General features: G+C 64.5%; 1 protein-coding gene and 10 non-coding genes across 11 annotated transcripts in view; 6 read left to right on the top strand and 5 right to left on the bottom strand.

The window, feature by feature from the left end:
• Apoa2 (apolipoprotein A2) overlaps window positions 1-13316 on the bottom strand; it is a 450260-nt gene that overhangs the window by 154930 nt on the left and 282014 nt on the right. The gene's annotated exons all lie outside the window — the stretch shown is intronic.
• Window positions 1005-1075, bottom strand: Trnag-gcc (transfer RNA glycine (anticodon GCC)). Its single transcript has one exon. It is a non-coding gene; the product is annotated as a tRNA-Gly (tRNA).
• Trnal-cag (transfer RNA leucine (anticodon CAG)) lies at window positions 2102-2184 on the bottom strand. Its single transcript has one exon. It is a non-coding gene; the product is annotated as a tRNA-Leu (tRNA).
• Trnad-guc (transfer RNA aspartic acid (anticodon GUC)) lies at window positions 2645-2716 on the top strand. Its single transcript has one exon. It is a non-coding gene; the product is annotated as a tRNA-Asp (tRNA).
• Window positions 3262-3333, top strand: Trnag-ucc (transfer RNA glycine (anticodon UCC)). The gene has a single exon. It is a non-coding gene; the product is annotated as a tRNA-Gly (tRNA).
• Trnae-cuc (transfer RNA glutamic acid (anticodon CUC)) lies at window positions 3657-3728 on the top strand. The gene has a single exon. It is a non-coding gene; the product is annotated as a tRNA-Glu (tRNA).
• Trnag-gcc (transfer RNA glycine (anticodon GCC)) lies at window positions 7211-7281 on the bottom strand. The gene has a single exon. It is a non-coding gene; the product is annotated as a tRNA-Gly (tRNA).
• On the bottom strand, window positions 8308-8390 carry Trnal-cag (transfer RNA leucine (anticodon CAG)). The gene has a single exon. It is a non-coding gene; the product is annotated as a tRNA-Leu (tRNA).
• Trnad-guc (transfer RNA aspartic acid (anticodon GUC)) lies at window positions 8851-8922 on the top strand. The gene has a single exon. It is a non-coding gene; the product is annotated as a tRNA-Asp (tRNA).
• Trnag-ucc (transfer RNA glycine (anticodon UCC)) lies at window positions 9468-9539 on the top strand. Its single transcript has one exon. It is a non-coding gene; the product is annotated as a tRNA-Gly (tRNA).
• On the top strand, window positions 9863-9934 carry Trnae-cuc (transfer RNA glutamic acid (anticodon CUC)). Its single transcript has one exon. It is a non-coding gene; the product is annotated as a tRNA-Glu (tRNA).

The raw sequence follows: 13316 nt of genomic DNA, 5'->3' as shown, positions 1-13316 counted from the left end.
GAGAGAGTAGAGGGAGAAAGATAGACCCAGAGAAAGAAGACATTACCAGACAGACAGACAGACAGGGACACACAGACAAAGACAGCTAGAACGAGAGCCAGAAAGAGAGACGGACAAAGGGAGAGAGAGGGTGAAAGAAAGAGGAGAGAGACAGATGAGACAGATGAGACAGAGATAGACACAGAGAAAGAGAAGACATACACAGACAGACAAAGGGAGAGAAAGAGAGGAGAGAGCGAGAGAATATCCAGGTGATGTGAGAAGGAGGTAGGAAGGGCAAGTGGACCAGAATCGTGAATAATTCCCTGGGAGGCCACACATGGGCTTGTCAGGTATGTGTTTGGGGGCCTAGATTAAAAGAGACCCAAGGGACAGATGCAGGTCAGAATCCTTGAGCAAAGTTGTGGGTTGTAGGGCGTGAGGGGCGGTTAAGGTGGTTCGGAGGGATGAGAAGACTTGTCGTGGGTAAGCACAGCCTAGAGAACATAGAGTGTGCATATGCGATGATGTTAGTGGAGGTACTTTGAGGTCCCTGGTGTGCTTGGATGACTGCGTGACCGTGTAGGAGACACACGGCGTGTGACTGTTAGGAGAGAAGACTTCCTGTCTAGAGGTTTGGGAGCCATGGGCTTAACTTTCAGGGTGAAGAAAGGCCAAGGGACAGGGCGAGTGAGTGCAAGGATGCATTGCGGTTGGGGACGCCTGGACGCAGAATAGATTGCTGGTGACAGAAGGGCGAGGGAGAGCGAGCGAGAGAGATGCAAGGGATGAGGAGGCAGGTGTGAGAGGCGCCAGGGGTGAGGGAACTGTCTTGCAAGGGGCCGGCGGGTGGGACCCAGTTGGGTGAGTCGCGTGTGAGGCGAGCCCAGACGCAAGCGAGCAAGCGAGCGGGGCAGGTGCGTAGGTGCTGGTGCAGGTGCAGGCCAGGGGGGTGCAGCTGGAGCGGAAGGAGGCTGCGCTCTGCTTAGGCGCTGGGTCTGGAGGACCAAAAGGGGACCAGGCGCTGCATGGGCCGGGAATCGAACCCGGGCCTCCCGCGTGGCAGGCGAGAATTCTACCACTGAACCACCCATGCACCGGCGGCGGTCGCCATCCGACGCAGCCACAGCCGGCGCTCACCAGTTGTCCCGCGGGACACTGGTCCCCGGTCGGAGGCGAGCTGAGCCACACACTGTTCGCCTGGAGCGTGCACCAGGGGCCCGATGGCGCAGGGAGCAAAGGAGCAACCAGAAGGAGAGGCTGCTGGATCGTGGTGGTCGTGGCGGCGGTGGCGGTGCCAGCGGGTGTGTGCGGGAAGGCAGAAGTGTCGCGCGCTGGGGAGGGGCCGGGGGTGGGAGCGGGGAGAAGCGGACTCGCCCCGGTCTGCCCTTTCTCCGCCGCCCAGGCCCGTCACGCTGCCGCAAACGTGGCCCGTGCCTGAATCCCAATCAGGACAGGTGACCTGCGGCAGGCGCTGCTGAGCGCGCCTGTTGTGCTCAGCGCCTCGACGCGCAGAGATGGGGACCCAAGGCGCTGGTGCGCTTGGCGCTGGGGGCCTGGGGGTGAGGTGTGGCGCCGAGGTGGTCTCGGCAGGGGCTTGGAGTTTATGGGCCGGCCCGGGGTGGTAGAGGGCGAAGGTGAGGGGGGGGTGGCTATCATTGCGGGTTTGGCCTGGCCTGCCGGGTGCTCTGCGCCTGGGGAATGGGGGCGTCGATGTGTGCGTGTGTGTGTGTGTGTGTGTGTGTGTGTGTGTGTGTAGGCAGAGGATGGAGGGTCTTGTGGGATGGTCGACGTGTCCCGTGGACCCGAATCCCCACTGCCCCTCCTCGCCGGCTCCCGTACCACCTGCGGGCCAAAGAAAGAGAGGCTCTTTTCCTCTGGGGAAAGAGCCGAGGAGGTGATTCAGAGAAACCACCTCTGCGTGTCCGAATGGCCTGTGGCGGAGGGTTGAAGGCGCCGGCGCTTGCGACACTGGCGTTTATGCGCGAGCCTTTCGGGTGGGCGCCAGGAGCGGAGGGGCGGAGGCGTGCGACCACGGGGGCGAGAGATTGGAGAGTGGGCAAAGAGGGCGCGAGCCGGGAAGAGGGCATCGGTGGGCGTCTCTGGGGCTAAAAGGTGGGCTTGTCAGGAGTGGGATTCGAACCCACGCCTCCAGGGGAGACTGCGACCTGAACGCAGCGCCTTAGACCGCTCGGCCATCCTGACGGCGGGCCTGGGCGCGTGGCCGCTCCCCTGGCTGGGACCCGGCGCGGACGCCCGGTACCGTTCCTCGGCGTGGGTGCGCAAGCGGCGGAGGGCAAGCCAAGTCAGTCTCTGCCGCTCGCTGCGGCGTGCAGGCCGCCACGCCCTCCTCCCCTCCTCCCCGAGCGGCGCTTGCTAGTCCGCGCGTCTTCCCCTCCTCCCGGCGCGGTGGCTCGATGCCCGCGTCGGAGGCGGCGGGGCAGGGCGCACCGGGTTGGCTGGGTGGCAGCCGGGTGCAGCTCGAGGTCAGGCTCCGGACCGGGTCGGCTCGCCTCGCCTTTGTCCAGAGTGCTTTGTTGTGTGAGCGTGTGTCCCGCACGTGCCAGATGCTTGCGGTGGGCAGGCGGACGAGGGAGGGCAGGGCCGGGCGTACCAGGGCTCGGGACAGCGGACTGGCTCCCAGAGGGCGGGGCGGGCGTCGCTGTCCTCGTTAGTATAGTGGTGAGTATCCCCGCCTGTCACGCGGGAGACCGGGGTTCGATTCCCCGACGGGGAGGCAGCCGCCCTTTTTGGCCACCGGCGCGAGGTCTGCGACCCAGCCTCTCGCCCTCAAGGGGCGTGCCCTTCTTCCTCCCTCCGCCCACCGCCACCTGGTACCTGGCCTGCCACGTGGTCGCCCCAGACGAGCGGCCCTGCCCGCCCTGCTGGGCCCGGCCAGGCCAGGCCAGGCCAGGCCCGCGCCACCCGAAGTCCTTGTGGGAGTGGGCTCCGTGAGGCCGGCAGGGGCAGGAAAGCGTGGGAGGCGACCGAGTGAGTGAGGACCGTCCTTCTGGCTGTCGGGCCGTGGCGGCGGCGTCGCTGGGCCCCGCGCCCGGCCCCACGCCGCAACGTGGAGCCGAGGGCTCAGTCGGGAGCAGCACGGCTGCAGCAGAAGGCCGGCGCAGCGGAGCTGCTGGGCTCTGGGCTGGGCTGGGCTGGGCTGGCGCTTTTTGGCGCCGTGGCAGCCAAGAGCTGCGGGCGTCGGGCAGGCCCGCGTCAGGCGGTGGCGGCGCTCGCTCGTGGCAGTCCCGGCCGGCCTGTGGGCGCTGGCCGGGCCGTGCGGCGTTGGTGGTATAGTGGTGAGCATAGCTGCCTTCCAAGCAGTTGACCCGGGTTCGATTCCCGGCCAACGCAGCGGGCTGACCTTTTGCCGAGACCCGGGGCCGCAGAGGGCGGCCGGGCTGGCACGCAGCTGTGCTTGCAGGCGCGGGAGGGTGTGTGGCAGAAGGAGGCGCGGCGATGTTTTGAGGGTGCCCCGAGCAGGAGGGGAGCTGCTAAGGCTGAGGGCGGTCGGGTTGCCAGGGGCGCCGGGTGGGCTGGCGGGATTTGGTTAGCAAGTGAAGCCCAGCCGGCGGTGCAGGTGCCAGGCGCCAGGCGCCAAGCTGCCAGCTGCCAGCTGCCAGCTCGAGAGGAGGCGCTGGCTCCAGGGCGGGAGCGCGGGGCACGCAGGCCGACGCTCCCTGGTGGTCTAGTGGTTAGGATTCGGCGCTCTCACCGCCGCGGCCCGGGTTCGATTCCCGGTCAGGGAAGCCTTTCTTCTTCTTCTCCGCCGTCCACCACCGACGTCGGCTTCGTCTTCGCACCACACCTCCCCTTTTGGCCAACAGGCCCGCCCGGTCCACCTACGCCCCAATGAGACGGGACTTCCCGCCCAGCCCTTGTCCGTCAGCGCTTCCTTTTCTCCTGGCTGGCCCGCTCGCCCGCCCTCCACCCATCTTCACCCTTCAGCGTGTCCCCTCTTCCTTGCCCTAGGCTCACCCAAGGGCCCTCGCAGCCCCACGCACACAGGCCAGGTCAGCCTCTCTACTCCTCTGGCTGCCAGCGGACCCACCACCCTCCACCACCACCCCCATCGCCGTCACCACCACCCCCATCGCCACCACCACTACCACCATTACCATCACCAGCGGCCAACAGCACCCACCCACCAATACAGGACGATCGCTGGTTCCTCACTCCTCTCGCTACAGCTTCCCGCCTCTCCCTTCCCCTCCCCTCCGCTGTCCCCCCAGTCCCCTCCCCTCCCTTCCCCTCCCCTGCCGTCCCCTCTCCTTTCACACAGAAGGCACAAGCACCCACGCACGCACAAGGTGCTGAGAACTGAGGGAAAACCAGAGCGGTTCCTTGCTCTTCATGCCTCAAGAAACACCGTGCCCTTCATCCGCTTCACCTGCTCTTCCTGAGACTTCAGTCACCTTCCCCCTGGCCTCAGCCCATAGATAGAGAGCCTCAAAATCCAATGCACGGAGAGGTGAGTTGGAGACTCGGGCCCTCCCGGTTCCTCGTGCTCGGCTGCCTCCTACAGAAACTCTTGCTGTTTTGTGAAAGGAAACTCCACGTGGATTTCGTGATTGGAATACCACACGGCTGGCAACGCCAGACTGGCTCCTTCGCTCCCTCACCCCTCGCCCCATCGCCCCATCGCCCGTTCTCTCACTGGCTGCTTCCTCCCTCATGAACTCCTCTAACCCGCCCGCTCACTTTCCCAATCAGCCACCCACTCCTTCACTGCTTCACTGCTTCTCTCACCCTCCCACCTAGCCACCCACTCATTCGCTCAACCACCCTGCCAACCCAGCCACCCATCCACTCAGTAGTGGGGGCCTCTAAGGGGCCAGGACTGTCCCACGACACTGCTCGGTCAAGGGCTCCACCTGTGTGTGACAGCGGCTTTGAAGGGGGTGCCGGTGGGGGTGTGTGGGGGGGAAGGCCGTCGGCGCTAGCGGAGCCTGAGCCAGGGAGGCGGAGGTGTGTGGAGACGTGTGGGGAGCTAGACCACCGGGTGGGCGTTTGGCGGTAGCAGAAGCCGGGCGATGAAGAAATTGGTGGTGACACAGCCAAGGGCCAAGCTGACCCGAGCGGGAGTGGGCCACGAGGGTGGGGGGACATTGGCTGGCAATACCTAGGCTCGGAATCCTATCCCCAGATGGCCAGGGACAAATGGAGAATGTCCATCTACACAGCGCCTAGATTGGATGTGTTGGAGTAGTTCCCCACTGCCGCCTCACCACAGGGCCACCCGGCTCTTCATCCCTCTGTCCGGCTTGCTCTGTGGCTGCTCCCCAAAGTCAACCGCACAGCTCAGTCGGCTGGCTGCCCAAAGTTTGTTGACAGCGAAGATGACCGCTGACGTCCAGTCAAGGACCCATAGTGTGCTGTGGGCGGGACTAGGGCGAGGTCAAGGCGCCGCGGCCGCGCCCGGAGAGGATTCCCTATGGCGATACACACCCCGACCGGCGGCCAGGGCAGTTTTCTTGCCCGTGGGTCTTGGGTGGATGAACGGGAACCGTCGTCCCGGGCGGGACACCGCGCAGGCCGGGACAAAGGTCGTGACAGCAGAAAGAGGACAGAAGGACACATGGCGCCCGGGCTTGGATGGTGGCTAGAAGAGGTGTGTGTGTGTGTGTGTGTGTGTGTGTGTGTGTGTGTGTGTGTGTGTGTGTGTTTGTGTGTGTGTGTGCGGGAGAGTGCGCCCAGGTGCGAGCATGATGGGCGGGCAGGGCTGAGAGCCCCGCTGGCAGTCGGGCAGAGATTCTGAGGACCACCCCATGGATGGGAGCGTGGGAGCGACTCGCCCGAGGATGGCGCTGTCCTCCGCTTCCACTGTGGACGAGGGGCTGGCTCGAGATCCCAGGAGCCCTGGGAGGCCAGGTCAGGGGAGCTCCAGCGGTCAGACGTTGTCAACTGAGGACCTGGGAGACAGGGGCATGGCGAGGGATGCCTGGCGGCTGGGTGGGGAGCCCAGGGCCTGGGTAGGGGCAGCGGGCCTGCCGGGAGGGCGAGTCTGGAGGCGGAAAGGAACATCCGATTGGCGACCGGTGGAAGGAAGATCCAACCCCTTGTGGTCAGAGAGGTACCCGGTGACCCCCCGGGCCAGATGGTCTGGAGGCGACCAGAATAACGAGTGGCTCTGGGGTGAGTCGGGAAGTACTCCAGGGTGCCAGACAGTGCACAGGGAGAGTTGTAGAGACAGGGAGACAGAGTGAAAGAGAGATGAGAGACAGAGAGAGTAGAGGGAGAAAGATAGACCCAGAGAAAGAAGACATTACCAGACAGACAGACAGACAGACAGGGACACACAGACAAAGACAGCTAGAACGAGAGCCAGAAAGAGAGACGGACAAAGGGAGAGAGAGGGTGAAAGAAAGAGGAGAGAGACAGATGAGACAGATGAGACAGAGATAGACACAGAGAAAGAGAAGACATACACAGACAGACAAAGGGAGAGAAAGAGAGGAGAGAGCGAGAGAATATCCAGGTGATGTGAGAAGGAGGTAGGAAGGGCAAGTGGACCAGAATCGTGAATAATTCCCTGGGAGGCCACACATGGGCTTGTCAGGTATGTGTTTGGGGGCCTAGATTAAAAGAGACCCAAGGGACAGATGCAGGTCAGAATCCTTGAGCAAAGTTGTGGGTTGTAGGGCGTGAGGGGCGGTTAAGGTGGTTCGGAGGGATGAGAAGACTTGTCGTGGGTAAGCACAGCCTAGAGAACATAGAGTGTGCATATGCGATGATGTTAGTGGAGGTACTTTGAGGTCCCTGGTGTGCTTGGATGACTGCGTGACCGTGTAGGAGACACACGGCGTGTGACTGTTAGGAGAGAAGACTTCCTGTCTAGAGGTTTGGGAGCCATGGGCTTAACTTTCAGGGTGAAGAAAGGCCAAGGGACAGGGCGAGTGAGTGCAAGGATGCATTGCGGTTGGGGACGCCTGGACGCAGAATAGATTGCTGGTGACAGAAGGGCGAGGGAGAGCGAGCGAGAGAGATGCAAGGGATGAGGAGGCAGGTGTGAGAGGCGCCAGGGGTGAGGGAACTGTCTTGCAAGGGGCCGGCGGGTGGGACCCAGTTGGGTGAGTCGCGTGTGAGGCGAGCCCAGACGCAAGCGAGCAAGCGAGCGGGGCAGGTGCGTAGGTGCTGGTGCAGGTGCAGGCCAGGGGGGTGCAGCTGGAGCGGAAGGAGGCTGCGCTCTGCTTAGGCGCTGGGTCTGGAGGACCAAAAGGGGACCAGGCGCTGCATGGGCCGGGAATCGAACCCGGGCCTCCCGCGTGGCAGGCGAGAATTCTACCACTGAACCACCCATGCACCGGCGGCGGTCGCCATCCGACGCAGCCACAGCCGGCGCTCACCAGTTGTCCCGCGGGACACTGGTCCCCGGTCGGAGGCGAGCTGAGCCACACACTGTTCGCCTGGAGCGTGCACCAGGGGCCCGATGGCGCAGGGAGCAAAGGAGCAACCAGAAGGAGAGGCTGCTGGATCGTGGTGGTCGTGGCGGCGGTGGCGGTGCCAGCGGGTGTGTGCGGGAAGGCAGAAGTGTCGCGCGCTGGGGAGGGGCCGGGGGTGGGAGCGGGGAGAAGCGGACTCGCCCCGGTCTGCCCTTTCTCCGCCGCCCAGGCCCGTCACGCTGCCGCAAACGTGGCCCGTGCCTGAATCCCAATCAGGACAGGTGACCTGCGGCAGGCGCTGCTGAGCGCGCCTGTTGTGCTCAGCGCCTCGACGCGCAGAGATGGGGACCCAAGGCGCTGGTGCGCTTGGCGCTGGGGGCCTGGGGGTGAGGTGTGGCGCCGAGGTGGTCTCGGCAGGGGCTTGGAGTTTATGGGCTGGCCCGGGGTGGTAGAGGGCGAAGGTGAGGGGGGGGTGGCTATCATTGCGGGTTTGGCCTGGCCTGCCGGGTGCTCTGCGCCTGGGGAATGGGGGCGTCGATGTGTGCGTGTGTGTGTGTGTGTGTGTGTGTGTGTGTGTGTGTAGGCAGAGGATGGAGGGTCTTGTGGGATGGTCGACGTGTCCCGTGGACCCGAATCCCCACTGCCCCTCCTCGCCGGCTCCCGTACCACCTGCGGGCCAAAGAAAGAGAGGCTCTTTTCCTCTGGGGAAAGAGCCGAGGAGGTGATTCAGAGAAACCACCTCTGCGTGTCCGAATGGCCTGTGGCGGAGGGTTGAAGGCGCCGGCGCTTGCGACACTGGCGTTTATGCGCGAGCCTTTCGGGTGGGCGCCAGGAGCGGAGGGGCGGAGGCGTGCGACCACGGGGGCGAGAGATTGGAGAGTGGGCAAAGAGGGCGCGAGCCGGGAAGAGGGCATCGGTGGGCGTCTCTGGGGCTAAAAGGTGGGCTTGTCAGGAGTGGGATTCGAACCCACGCCTCCAGGGGAGACTGCGACCTGAACGCAGCGCCTTAGACCGCTCGGCCATCCTGACGGCGGGCCTGGGCGCGTGGCCGCTCCCCTGGCTGGGACCCGGCGCGGACGCCCGGTACCGTTCCTCGGCGTGGGTGCGCAAGCGGCGGAGGGCAAGCCAAGTCAGTCTCTGCCGCTCGCTGCGGCGTGCAGGCCGCCACGCCCTCCTCCCCTCCTCCCCGAGCGGCGCTTGCTAGTCCGCGCGTCTTCCCCTCCTCCCGGCGCGGTGGCTCGATGCCCGCGTCGGAGGCGGCGGGGCAGGGCGCACCGGGTTGGCTGGGTGGCAGCCGGGTGCAGCTCGAGGTCAGGCTCCGGACCGGGTCGGCTCGCCTCGCCTTTGTCCAGAGTGCTTTGTTGTGTGAGCGTGTGTCCCGCACGTGCCAGATGCTTGCGGTGGGCAGGCGGACGAGGGAGGGCAGGGCCGGGCGTACCAGGGCTCGGGACAGCGGACTGGCGCCCAGAGGGCGGGGCGGGCGTCGCTGTCCTCGTTAGTATAGTGGTGAGTATCCCCGCCTGTCACGCGGGAGACCGGGGTTCGATTCCCCGACGGGGAGGCAGCCGCCCTTTTTGGCCACCGGCGCGAGGTCTGCGACCCAGCCTCTCGCCCTCAAGGGGCGTGCCCTTCTTCCTCCCTCCGCCCACCGCCACCTGGTACCTGGCCTGCCACGTGGTCGCCCCAGACGAGCGGCCCTGCCCGCCCTGCTGGGCCCGGCCAGGCCAGGCCAGGCCAGGCCCGCGCCACCCGAAGTCCTTGTGGGAGTGGGCTCCGTGAGGCCGGCAGGGGCAGGAAAGCGTGGGAGGCGACCGAGTGAGTGAGGACCGTCCTTCTGGCTGTCGGGCCGTGGCGGCGGCGTCGCTGGGCCCCGCGCCCGGCCCCACGCCGCAACGTGGAGCCGAGGGCTCAGTCGGGAGCAGCACGGCTGCAGCAGAAGGCCGGCGCAGCGGAGCTGCTGGGCTCTGGGCTGGGCTGGGCTGGGCTGGCGCTTTTTGGCGCCGTGGCAGCCAAGAGCTGCGGGCGTCGGGCAGGCCCGCGTCAGGCGGTGGCGGCGCTCGCTCGTGGCAGTCCCGGCCGGCCTGTGGGCGCTGGCCGGGCCGTGCGGCGTTGGTGGTATAGTGGTGAGCATAGCTGCCTTCCAAGCAGTTGACCCGGGTTCGATTCCCGGCCAACGCAGCGGGCTGACCTTTTGCCGAGACCCGGGGCCGCAGAGGGCGGCCGGGCTGGCACGCAGCTGTGCTTGCAGGCGCGGGAGGGTGTGTGGCAGAAGGAGGCGCGGCGATGTTTTGAGGGTGCCCCGAGCAGGAGGGGAGCTGCTAAGGCTGAGGGCGGTCGGGTTGCCAGGGGCGCCGGGTGGGCTGGCGGGATTTGGTTAGCAAGTGAAGCCCAGCCGGCGGTGCAGGTGCCAGGCGCCAGGCGCCAAGCTGCCAGCTGCCAGCTGCCAGCTCGAGAGGAGGCGCTGGCTCCAGGGCGGGAGCGCGGGGGACGCAGGCCGACGCTCCCTGGTGGTCTAGTGGTTAGGATTCGGCGCTCTCACCGCCGCGGCCCGGGTTCGATTCCCGGTCAGGGAAGCCTTTCTTCTTCTTCTCCGCCGTCCACCACCGACGTCGGCTTCGTCTTCGCACCACACCTCCCCTTTTGGCCAACAGGCCCGCCCGGTCCACCTACGCCCCAATGAGACGGGACTTCCCGCCCAGCCCTTGTCCGTCAGCGCTTCCTTTTCTCCTGGCTGGCCCGCTCGCCCGCCCTCCACCCATCTTCACCCTTCAGCGTGTCCCCTCTTCCTTGCCCTAGGCTCACCCAAGGGCCCTCGCAGCCCCACGCACACAGGCCAGGTCAGCCTCTCTACTCCTCTGGCTGCCAGCGGACCCACCACCCTCCACCACCACCCCCATCGCCGTCACCACCACCCCCATCGCCACCACCACTACCACCACTACCATCACCAGCGGCCAACAGCACCCACCCACCAATGCAGGACGATCGCTGGTTCCTCACTCCTCTCGCTACAGCTTCCCGCCTCTCCCTTCCCCTCCCCTCCGCTGTCCCCCCAGTCCCCTCCCCTCCCTTCCCCTCCCCTGCCGTCCCCTCTCCTTTCACACAGAAGGCACAAGCACCCACGCACGCACAAGGTGCTGAGAACTGAGGGAAAACCAGAGCGGTTCCTTGCTCTTCATGCCTCAAGAAACACCGTGCCCTTCATCCGCTTCACCTGCTCTTCCTGAGACTTCAGTCACCTTCCCCCTGGCCTCAGCCCATAGATAGAGAGCCTCAAAATCCAATGCACGGAGAGGTGAGTTGGAGACTCGGGCCCTCCCGGTTCCTCGTGCTCGGCTGCCTCCTACAGAAACTCTTGCTGTTTTGTGAAAGGAAACTCCACGTGGATTTCGTGATTGGAATACCACACGGCTGGCAACGCCAGACTGGCTCCTTCGCTCCCTCACCCCTCGCCCCATCGCCCCATCGCCCGTTCTCTCACTGGCTGCTTCCTCCCTCATGAACTCCTCTAACCCGCCCGCTCACTTTCCCAATCAGCCACCCACTCCTTCACTGCTTCTCTCACCCTCCCACCTAGCCACCCACTCATTCGCTCAACCACCCTGCCAACCCAGCCACCCATCCACTCAGTAGTGGGGGCCTCTAAGGGGCCAGGACTGTCCCACGACACTGCTCGGTCAAGGGCTCCACCTGTGTGTGACAGCGGCTTTGAAGGGGGTGCCGGTGGGGGTGTGTGGGGGGGAAGGCCGTCGGCGCTAGCGGAGCCTGAGCCAGGGAGGCGGAGGTGTGTGGAGACGTGTGGGGAGCTAGACCACCGGGTGGGCGTTTGGCGGTAGCAGAAGCCGGGCGATGAAGAAATTGGTGGTGACACAGCCAAGGGCCAAGCTGACCCGAGCGGGAGTGGGCCACGAGGGTGGGGGGACATTGGCTGGCAATACCTAGGCTCGGAATCCTATCCCCAGATGGCCAGGGACAAATGGAGAATGTCCATCTACACAGCGCCTAGATTGGATGTGTTGGAGTAGTTCCCCACTGCCGCCTCACCACAGGGCCACCCGGCTCTTCATCCCTCTGTCCGGCTTGCTCTGTGACTGCTCCCCAAAGTCAACCGCACAGCTCAGTCGGCTGGCTGCCCAAAGTTTGTTGACAGCGAAGATGACCGCTGACGTCCAGTCAAGGACCCATAGTGTGCTGTGGGCGGGACTAGGGCGAGGTCAAGGCGCCGCGGCCGCGCCCGGAGAGGATTCCCTATGGCGATACACACCCCGACCGGCGGCCAGGGCAGTTTTCTTGCCCGTGGGTCTTGGGTGGATGAACGGGAACCGTCGTCCCGGGCGGGACACCGCGCAGGCCGGGACAAAGGTCGTGACAGCAGAAAGAGGACAGAAGGACACATGGCGCCCGGGCTTGGATGGTGGCTAGAAGAGGTGTGTGTGTGTGTGTGTGTGTGTGTGTGTGTGTGTGTGTGTGTGTGTGTGTGTGTGTGTTGTGTGTGTGTGTGCGGGAGAGTGCGCCCAGGTGCGAGCATGATGGGCGGGCAGGGCTGAGAGCCCCGCTGGCAGTCGGGCAGAGATTCTGAGGACCACCCCATGGATGGGAGCGTGGGAGCGACTCGCCCGAGGATGGCGCTGTCCTCCGCTTCCACTGTGGACGAGGGGCTGGCTCGAGATCCCAGGAGCCCTGGGAGGCCAGGTCAGGGGAGCTCCAGCGGTCAGACGTTGTCAACTGAGGACCTGGGAGACAGGGGCATGGCGAGGGATGCCTGGCGGCTGGGTGGGGAGCCCAGGGCCTGGGTAGGGGCAGCGGGCCTGCCGGGAGGGCGAGTCTGGAGGCGGAAAGGAACATCCGATTGGCGACCGGTGGAAGGAAGATCCAACCCCTTGTGGTCAGAGAGGTACCCGGTGACCCCCCGGGCCAGATGGTCTGGAGGCGACCAGAATAACGAGTGGCTCTGGGGTGAGTCGGGAAGTACTCCAGGGTGCCAGACAGTGCACAGGGAGAGTTGTAGAGACAGGGAGACAGAGTGAAAGAGAGATGAGAGACAGAGAGAGTAGAGGGAGAAAGATAGACCCAGAGAAAGAAGACATTACCAGACAGACAGACAGACAGACAGGGACACACAGACAAAGACAGCTAGAACGAGAGCCAGAAAGAGAGACGGACAAAGGGAGAGAGAGGGTGAAAGAAAGAGGAGAGAGACAGATGAGACAGATGAGACAGAGATAGACACAGAGAAAGAGAAGACATACACAGACAGACAAAGGGAGAGAAAGAGAGGAGAGAGCGAGAGAATATCCAGGTGATGTGAGAAGGAGGTAGGAAGGGCAAGTGGACCAGAATCGTGAATAATTCCCTGGGAGGCCACACATGGGCTTGTCAGGTATGTGTTTGGGGGCCTAGATTAAAAGAGACCCAAGGGACAGATGCAGGTCAGAATCCTTGAGCAAAGTTGTGGGTTGTAGGGCGTGAGGGGCGGTTAAGGTGGTTCGGAGGGATGAGAAGACTTGTCGTGGGTAAGCACAGCCTAGAGAACATAGAGTGTGCATATGCGATGATGTTAGTGGAGGTACTTTGAGGTCCCTGGTGTGCTTGGATGACTGCGTGACCGTGTAGGAGACACACGGCGTGTGACTGTTAGGAGAGAAGACTTCCTGTCTAGAGGTTTGGGAGCCATGGGCTTAACTTTCAGGGTGAAGAACGGCCAAGGGACAGGGCGAGTGAGTGCAAGGATGCATTGCGGTTGGGGACGCCTGGACGCAGAATAGATTGCTGGTGACAGAAGGGCGAGGGAGAGCGAGCGAGAGAGATGCAAGGGATGAGGAGGCAGGTGTGAGAGGCGCCAGGGGTGAGGGAACTGTCTTGCAAGGGGCCGGCGGGTGGGACCCAGTTGGGTGAGTCGCGTGTGAGGCGAGCCCAGACGCAAGCGAGCAAGCGAGCGGGGCAGGTGCGTAGGTG

Source organism: Castor canadensis, chromosome 11, assembly GCF_047511655.1.
Source record: "Castor canadensis chromosome 11, mCasCan1.hap1v2, whole genome shotgun sequence".
Lineage (NCBI taxonomy): Eukaryota > Metazoa > Chordata > Mammalia > Rodentia > Castoridae > Castor > Castor canadensis.
Note: the sequence above shows the minus strand (reverse complement) of the source record. Positions and strands in the feature narration are given on the sequence as shown.